A 10,231-nucleotide genomic window follows, 5' to 3' on the forward strand; every position below is an offset into this window, starting at 1 on the left:
TTAGCCAGTATAAGATCATTTTGATAATTACTGTCTTACACCCTTTCCGTAGTGGCAAGAAACTAGAAACTGAGCGGATGCCCATTAGTTGGAGAATGGCTGAATAAGTTATGGTATATGAATGTTATGGAATATTATTATTCTGTAAGAAATGACTAACAGGATGATTTCAGAGAGGCCTGGAGAGACTTACATGAACTGATGGTAAATGAAGTAAGCAGAACCAGGAGATCACTGTACACAGCAATAGCAGAATTATATGATGATCAATGATGCCAATTCCAATGTGATGAAGAGAGCCATCTGCATCCAGAGAGGAGACTGTGGGAACTGAATGTGGGTCACAACATCATATTTTCACTCTTTATGTTGTTGTTCGCTTGCGTTTTGTTTTCTTACTCATTTATTTTCCTTTTTGATCTGATTTTTCTTGTGCAGCAAGAGAATTGTATAAATATGTTTACACATATTACATTTAACATATATTTTAACATGTTTAACATATATTGGATTGCTTGCCATCTAGGGGAGGAGATGGGGGAAGGAGGGGAAAATATGAAACACAAGGCTATGCAAGAATCAGTGGTGAAAAATTATCCATGAATATGTTTTCAAAATAAAAAGCTTAAAAAATAAAAAAATATAATTATTGCCATATAATATAATTTAAGGTTTTGTGGTGCTATACCTCTTTCCTTTACATTTTTTCATTAGCTCTTTAGATGTTTTTGAACTTTTGTTCTTCCAAATGAATTTTGTTATTTTTTTCTAATTCAATTTAAAAAATTATAATTTAATTGGGACAACATTTAAATATATAAATTAATTTAGGTAAAATTTTTATTTTTATTATATTGATCCTCCTCATTTGTGAACAGTTAATATTTCTCCAATTATTTATGTTAGATTTTGTTTATATAAAAAGTTTTAAAAAGTAATTTTGTTCATACAACTCCTGGGTTTGTTTTGACAGGTGTATTTCATGGTATTTTATACCATCTACATTTATTTTAAATGGGATGTCTTTTACTATCTGTTCTTGAAGGTTTGTATGGGTACTATATAGGAATGGTGGTGATTTATGTGGATTTATTTTATATCCTTCTACTTTGCTAAAATTCTTAATTGTTTTAATTAGCTTTTTAGTTGAGTTTGGGGGATTTTTCAGGTATAGCATCATATTATCTGCAAAAAGAGATAGTTTCATTACCTCATTTCCTATTCTGATTCCTTCTATTTCTTTTTCTCTTATCGCTAGAATTTCCAATATAATATTGGTGATAGTAGGAATCCTTGTTTCACATCTAATCTTGCTGGGAAGACTTCCAGCTTATCTTTATTACAAATAATACTTGCTGGTGGTTTTAAGTAAATGCTTTTTTTTTTTTTATCAATTTAAGGGAAAAAAAATCCATTTATATCTAAACTTTCAAATGTTTTAATAGACTTTTTTCTAAACACTTTTCATGCTTGAAATATTCTTCTTCTGCCTTCAAACTTCCCTAGCTTCTTCGAAACAAAACAAAACAAAACAAAACAAAACAAAACATCAAAGATGCAATGTTAATCCTGCCTTCTGTAGATTTTTCCCAGTTGCCCTCCCTTCCCTCTTTCTTTGTCCCTCCCCCACTGTTAGTACCTTTCCATTGAGATTATCTTCCATCTACTCTGTGTATATCTTGTAAGTACTTAGTTATTTGCATTTATGTATTCTATAATAACATGAGGTAAGGGACTATGCTTCTGTTTTAATTTTGTTTTCTTAGCATTTAGCACAGTGCCTGTTGTATAACAGGTTTCTGACAAATGCTTATTGACTGAATGATTTACCAGATATATGTGCACTTATGCCTCTTTCTCCAAACCTAATTATTATAGCCAAAGTTGACCTTATTAAGTAATCTTTTCTTTCAATTCTGCCACTAGCCATTGCAAAGCTTCATTTCTTTGGTTTGGAGATGTTTTCCTGTACTCACTAGTTTTCCTTTAAAAATAAAAAAATGCTGATTGCATACATATCTTATAGGAATCTTATAGTGGTTCTTTGATCTGTAGTTATTTTAGCTAACACAAGACAATGAGAATTTATCTCTATAACTCTTCTCAATAGGAGGCCAACATATTAGTATTATGATTAATGAATCAGTCCTCAGTACCACTACACACACACTATTCAGAGAACAGAGGTTCAACTGGAGGCATCCCACTTGTGTCTTTTATCCGTAGTCATTGCCTTCATTTGAAAACTCCCAATTATGCCCCATCCAAGCTTGCTGCTGGATTCTCCACCACTCTCTTGCCTCTTCTTTCTATTGTTCTTCCCTCCTTGCTTTTTTTTCATGCAAGTTATTCTTTTGGAGATGGTTTTTTTCTGCTTCCCAAAGTAGCTGTTTCTTAATCTTATAAATTCATCTTATTCAGGTGCTAGAGAAAAAGTATATAGGAACTATTCAAAGTATTCCCTTCACATATGTATGTTATAAAAATGGTCTTCTGGAGGAGAAGAGCTGGATTGGTGGATAAAAGGCAGCAACTCAGCTGAATTCTTTCAACAATCCCCTTCAAACAACTTTAAAATATTCCCTCAAATCAAATTTTGAACTGACAGATTCAGCAAAAGGCCAGGGTGAGATGTTTTTCCAGCCTAAGAAAATTAAGACAGTCTGCAGGATAGGGTGGAAGCCTGTCAAAAGTGCTTACACCTGGAGGCAGCAACAGTGGCCACAGCATCAGCAGCAGTTTCAGAAACTCTGAGCATCTAGACAGTAAAGGGGTCAGATTAGATTACAGAGGACTCACTATGGGCACTGGGTTTTAGCTGGGGCTCACTGGCACCCATGTGCAGTTCTGGGTTGCAGTTCCAAAGCAGAGGCATGTTTGTGGTCAGTCACAAGGAGCAAAAGCTCTGGTCCAAAGTTCCAGGGCCAGAAGGAGCACTAGCACTTGCAATAGCAAGGGAACAGGAGACCTGTCCACAATTATAGGCACAGGAAGAGTGCTAGCATTTGCTGCAGAAGAAAAGGGACCTTTCCTAAGTAAAGATCCTAGAACAAACTAAGAAAGTAATCTCCCCAGATCACACCATCTTGGAAGCCCTCAAAATTTCCCCCAGAATTATCTTGGAAAACAGCAGCTCAAAAAAAAAGTCTGAAACTTAAGATAATTCCTCTTCACCCTCAAATGAACAGAACCCAACTTTAACATAAAGTTTTAGGTCAAGAAATAGACAGAAATTTAAAGAATCCACCAATCATCCCCTGAATGTAATCTCAAAATGAATACTCCCAGGAATATTGTAACCAAATACTGGAGCTTTAAGGTCATGGAAAAATATTTTGAGCACCCAAAAAAAACCCCAATTCAAATATCATGGAGGCACAAGATTTAGTGACTTCCACATTAAAAAAGAAGAGGGCTTAGAATATAATATTTCAGAAGTCAAAGGAACTAGGATTATAATGACAAAAATACTTACGTAGCAAAATTGAGTGTAATACTTTGGGAGGTGGAGATGAATCAAAAATTTGACATTCAACCATAAGACATTATTTACATTCAGAGAAAGAACTGAAATAGACATTTTTGTGTCTAATAATAACCATCTTTGAGATGAGGGAAAGGGAAGAAATAAAGGGAGGAGAAAGAAAGTTGAATGATAACTTTATTATATTACATATATATATATATATATATATAAAACAGATTTGCAATTTTCTGAACAATCATCTTATTTTCTATTCCATTATGTTATGGAAACGCTTGTTTTATTTCCTAAATTCAGAGTAAAATAAACATTTTTTAAAAGAAGCAAATATAAAACAGAAATCATAGACTCAATAAGTTTAAACTATCTATTCCTAAAGGGAAAAATGATTCTTGTAATTCCTAAGAAATTTATCATTATTTGGACTGTTCAAAGATGTTTCACAGAGCCATGGATATGAGCTGACTATGTTGAAATGATCTCTCCCAAAAAGTGAATAAATAAAAAAGAGAGACATACTGGAAGAATAGAAAAAGAAACAATAGAATGGGGAAATTTTTCTCTCATAAAAAGGAATGCAAGTGTGCAAAAATGTTTGTGGCAGCCATTTCTGTAGTGGCAAGAAACTGGAAACTGAATGGATGCCCAGCAATTGGAGAATGGCTGAATAAATTATGGTATATGAATGGTATATGAATGTTCTATAAGAAACATCAGCAGGATGATTTTAGAGAGGCCTGGAGAGACTTACATGAACTGATGCTGAGTGAAATGAGGAGAACCAGGAGATCATTGTACATGGGAACAACCAGACTATACAATGATCAATTCTGATGGACGTGGCTCTCTTCAACAATGAGATGATTCAAACCAGTTCCAATTGTTCAGTGATGAAGAGAGAAGACTGTGGGAACTGAGTTTGGTTCACAACATAGCATTTTCACTCTTTTCGTTGTTGTTTGCTTGCATTTTATTCTGCTGATCCTTTTTTTTTTCCTGTTAGATTTGATTTTTTTTGTGTGTGGCACAATAATTATATAAATATGTATACCTATATGTTGGATTTAACACATATTTCTACCATGTTTAACATATATTGGACTACTTGCCATCTAAGGGAAGGCGTGAAAGAAGGGGGAGAAAATTGGAACACAGGGTTTTGCAAGAGCTAATGTTGAAGATTGTCCATGCATATGTTTTGGAAAATAAAAAAACTTTAATTTAAAAAAAAGGAATGAAAGGAAGAACTTTTACAAAAGATGGGAAAATGGGCAGGTAATGTTTGAACTTCACTCTCATTGGAATTGATTCAAAGAGGGAAGACACACACACACACACACACACACACTGCTGGGGATAAAAATCTTTCTTACCCAATAGGGAAATTGGAGGAGGTAACACAAGTCAGGGTGGGGGTGGCAAGGGGGGAGGGATGGGAATGATAAAAGGGAGGATGGATTAAGAGAGAGTGTTTAGAAGCAAAAAAGCTTTTTGAGGAGGGGCAAGATATAAAGAGAGAAGAAACAGAACAAAGTAGATAGAAGGAAATACATAGTTATTAATCAGAATTGTGAATGTGAATGGAATGAGCTTAATCATGAAATGGAAACATACAGCAAAACTAATTAGAAACAAGAATCCAACAATGTTTTTACAAGATACATACTTGAAACAGAAGACACATATAGAATTAAAATAAAGAGCTGTGAGGGGAAGCTAAGTGGCACAGGGGATAGAGCACTAACCTTGAAATTAGGAGGACCTGAGTTCAAATTTGATCCCAGACACTTAACACTTCCTAGCTGTGTGACCCCAGGCAAGTCACTTAAGCCCAATTGCCTCAAAAAAAAAAAAAAAAAAAAAAAAAGCAGTGGTAGCAATCATTATCTCGATAAATCAAAAACAAAAATAGACTGAATAAAAGAGATAATCAGGGAAACTACATTTTATTAAAAGGAACTATAAACAGTGAATAGCAAAAAATTTTATAAGCTCCTCCAAAAAAAGTCTCATTTTGCAAATATATACTGAGTAATAAAACTGAATCAAATTTATAAAAATAAAAGTCATCTTATTGATAAATGGTCAAAGAATATGAATTGACAGTTTTCAGAAGAAGAAATCAAAGTTAGTTATTGTCATATGAAAATATACTCTAAATCAATTGATTCAAGAAATATAAAAATTAAAACAACTTTGAGGTACTAACTCATATTTATCAGAAATGACAAATACTGGAAGGGATGAGGGAATATAGGTCCAACTATTAGTAGAATAGTGAATTGTTCTAACCATTATAGAAAAACAAATTGGAACTATGCTCAAAAAAACTCACAAAGCTGCATACTCTTTTGACCCAGCAATACTACAAATATATAGATCTTCCAAAGGGATTAAAAGGACCTGTTCAAAAATATTTAATATATTTTCAAAAGAGCAAAATATGTTCATATATATATATATGTGTGTGTCAGCTCTTTTGTGGTTGCTTGTGATGGCAAAGATTTGGGAATCAAGCAGATGCTCATTAATTGGGGGCTGGCTGAACAAGTTATGCTATTTAATTGCGATGGAATACTATTCTGCTGATGAGGTGGATGGTTTCAGAAAAACATGATAAGATTTATGTGAACAGATGCAAATTAAAATGAGAATAACTAGAAGATAGCTGTGCACAGTAATAGCAATGTTGTAATGATGATGAATTATGAAAGATTTGGCCCCTCTGACAAATACAAATGATCCAAGACAAATCTAAAGAATTCATGATGGAAAAATGCTGTCCACTTCTAGAGAAAGAACTCATGAATTAAAGTACAATTTTCTCACTTTGTTTTTTTGATTACTATTTTTTAAAAAAAGGTCTTCTGGGGACCATAAAAAATTATTTCAGGGGTATGGGATAAGTTAAATAAGAAAATTCCAGTGAGGAAACTTTCTCTTTTTGTACAGGTTGACACCAACTCTGAAACTTACAATATGAAGTAGAGAATTATATGACGTTGCAGAGAAGTTAAGGGATTTACTTAGAGTCACACAACTAATATGTGTCAGAGTAAGATTTAAACTCAGATCTTCCTAACTCTAAAGTAAGATCAGCTTTCTATCTACTATGCCATGTAGCCTCTCAAAAAATTACCATTTCTTTGTATTATGAAGTAATTTATATAAATAAAAAAATTTCAATACTTAAGTGTCTCTATGATCATAACTATCTAGATATTCTTTTATTGTTGCACAAGATCCTAACTGACTCTTAACTGATTCTTGCATGTCTTCCCATCACCCACACTCCACCAATAAAAGATTCATCCAACATGCTAGAGATCTTTTAAGAAATAGTCTATCCATCTATTATCCTTCACTCTCACTTCATGAGTAACACCTCCCCCTCTTTTTTCTATGTAGTCATCACTTTGGATATCTTTAACCTCACTTCTTGTTCTTAAGTCACCATTGGTCATATACTGTAGCAGAGGGATAACCATCATACATCTCAGAGTTGCCATTTGGATGACCTACAGCTTTGAGTCTTTAGAATATATAGTGTTCCATGATTCATAGCCAAATAAAAAGCTACGTTCTAGCTATACTGGGAGAATATTGGTTTTTGAAAGATAGGTTTTTGTTTCAGGAAAAAGTCTAGGACTGTTGAGAGAGATGAACAATTTCCCATAGGCAATTCATCCCTCTTCCTTCCTCCCATTCAATTTTGGGTCCAACTTATTGTCCATCTGCAATGTCTGTCTAAGGTATACAGATTATACTGATTCATCAGTGAGCTGTCCTTCCAACTGAACATCAAAGTCAGGACAAGAGATATTCTTCCTCTATTTGAATTTTCCTATATGAATTATTTAGATAAATTTCTTTGAGTAATTGTGAATTTCATTCATAGGGTTCTATAGAGTTTTGAGGCCTGATGCAAACAACACAATACTGTAATGTCCGGGCTAGCTCTCGGAAGATCTAGGGACCAGCCTTGATCTTTTGAAGGAGTGAAGGAGGCAGGAGAGCCACCAGGAGAATGGTCAAAGATGCAATGTCTCATTTCCAGTCCTCTCAGCCCTTATATACCCTATTACAATTACATCATTACAGCATCCTGAATATGTATGAACTAGAGAACCATTACATCACCATACTAAATATATATATGAACTAGAGAACCATCATTTCATCAATTCCACTGAGTTAACACCTTGTTGTAAGTATTCTTGTTTCAAGTATACTTCTCCAAAGTTCCAGCCCTCTACACAAAACCATCTACAAAGATCTGGAGGCCCTCTTCATCTTTAGTGAATCTCTGTTCCTTTTGGAGTTTGCTCTGAGTATTCTCCACAACAGAAAACATGAACATATGCCTCCTTCTCTAATGAATCACTTAATATTAATGGAACATATCAAATAAATTTCTCTGTTGTAGCTGATTAAAGAACCACATATGATTGTACCATATGCATGGGAAATGGTTTTGTTTAAAAAGTTTTTAAATGTGTATTATACTGTATTGAATCCAAATGGCAACTCTGAGATGTATGATGGTTATCCCTCTGCTACAGTATATGACCAATGGTGACTTAAGAACAAGAAGTGAGGTTAAAGATATCCAAAGTGATGACTACCTAGAAAAAAGAGGGGGAGGTGTTATTCATGAAGTGAGAGTGAAGGATAATAGATGGATAGACTGTGCGTTTCTTAAAAGGTCTCTAGCATGTTGGATGAATCCTTTATTGGTGGAGGGTGGGTGATGGGACGACATGCAAGAATCAGTTAAGAGTCAGCTAGGATCTTGTGGAACAATAAAAGAATATATAGATATATAGATAGTTACAATCATAGACTGAACTTTTACAATCATAGAGACTGAAACACTGAAATTTTTTTATTTATGTAAACTACTTCATAATATAAAGAAATGGTAATTTTTTGAGTATGCTTTAGAACTATTGTCTGTAAAAGCCTGGTTGTTGCCATCTCATTATTTTCATCAAGGATAACTGAAAAAAATGCATAGAGAGTTTAAATAAATACTTTCTAGAAATGAAAAAGTAGGCATATAGGTCAATAGTTATTATCGTCCTTTCAGTCACTTTTTTTTAGTAGTACTAGCAACACTGATTTTTTTTCCAGTTGTTCAGTATTTTGCTCTCTTTCAGATATCTTAAGCATTGACAATTCAGTGCTGTCATTATCTGGCCCAGTTCTCATCTTCATTTTTGTAGTGTTATTTCTATATCTACAAGTAATATATCTGATACTGAAGTATTAGCCTCCAAATATAATCCCTTCACTATCACTGAAGGAGAAAATATCTTGTAGTAGAAATGTTGACACATCTCTATGATTTCTAATCTGTTTATTACCCTACTTTCAGCTTCATTTTTAAGTACTCTTAGGATGATCTATCTTAATTGGGCCTCAGAATAAGCTTATTTTTCTCCTTCATCACATTTGACTTTTATGAAGTAAAGTACTTACAGTCTCTCATCTTTTCTATCTATATGTCTTTGTAAATAAGTTCCTTTTTATAATGATGCTGTTCTTGGCTGCTATGGCTCTTCATTTGACAAAGGAGATCAAGTTTTTACTGTCTGAGATAATTCTAGGGCACTTTTATCCTCATTATGGCAATTGCTTTTTGCTGATTCAGTTAAGTTGAACAACTTTTATTAAATGCCTACTATATGCAAAGCACTTTGCTAAACAAATACTTTGTTATTTGAACTGTGTTTCCTAAATGGTTTGTAAAGATATGAGAGTAAAGTGAAATAGAGGCTCAAGGTATATTTCAATCAATAAGCTTTAGCAAGTGCTTCTCATGTGCATGACATTTTGCCAACTTTTTGAGTAGCTGGGGATACAAAAACATTAACCAGTCATCCTCAAGGATCTTACATTCTACCAGGAGCAAATATATTTTATCAATAGTCCTCTGAAACCATAGTTATTCACTACTTTGATCAGAGTTCTTAAGTCTTTCAAAATTGTATGTCTTTACAACATTGTCAATGTAGTAATTGTTCTCTTGGTTCTATTCACTTCACTCTGCTTTAGCTCATGCAAGTCTTCCCAGATTTCTCTGAAACTAGGGAATGAAATCATCTGCCTCCATCATTTCTTACAGCATGATAATATCCCATCCCATTTAACATATAACATAATTGTTTAGCCATTTCCTCATTTATTGTCACCCATTCAGATTCACATTCTTTGTCATATCAAAAAGAGCTTATTGTCTTTTTGGACATCCTTACAGTTTATTTTACTTAGGACTAATCCATTTGTACTCTCCCTCATCTTCCCTTTCCCTTCAATTTCACTACTGATGTATTTTTGTGCTGAATATACTGAAATGTATTTTTGTACCCAGTTATTTATGTGTGTATGTATTCTTCTTCCTTTTCAGATGAAAGTTCAAGTTTCAACTGCTTTCTCCTACTCATTTATCCTTATGTGCATATACTTCTATTTGAACACCCTGATTACCAGAGAGAATGTTTCCTAATCTTCCTTTCCTTTCCTGCCACCTTCCCCCAAAGTCCAGTATATTTTTCTTTCCCTTTCCTTCCATTCTTCTCTTAAGATTATCAAGAACCAGTCCTGGTCTTTTTCTAATTAGACTTTCATGGTCAGATGCTACAGAGCAGGTGGCAATGCTTAACTGTGTATATGTTATTAAAATTGCTTGGACCTCATCCATCCTTATCAAAAGGAATGCTAACCTTCTCTCAGGAATACTAACAT

At 33.8% G+C, this 10,231-nt stretch overlaps 1 non-coding gene across 1 annotated transcript; it reads right to left on the bottom strand.

The window, feature by feature from the left end:
* Nucleotides 1-10,104: 10,104 nt before the first annotated feature.
* LOC111719335 lies at nt 10,105-10,231 on the bottom strand. The gene has a single exon (XR_002769515.1). It is a non-coding gene; the product is annotated as a U6atac minor spliceosomal RNA (small nuclear RNA).

This window comes from Sarcophilus harrisii, chromosome 1, assembly GCF_902635505.1.
Source record: "Sarcophilus harrisii chromosome 1, mSarHar1.11, whole genome shotgun sequence".
NCBI classification, from domain to species: Eukaryota; Metazoa; Chordata; class Mammalia; order Dasyuromorphia; family Dasyuridae; genus Sarcophilus; species Sarcophilus harrisii.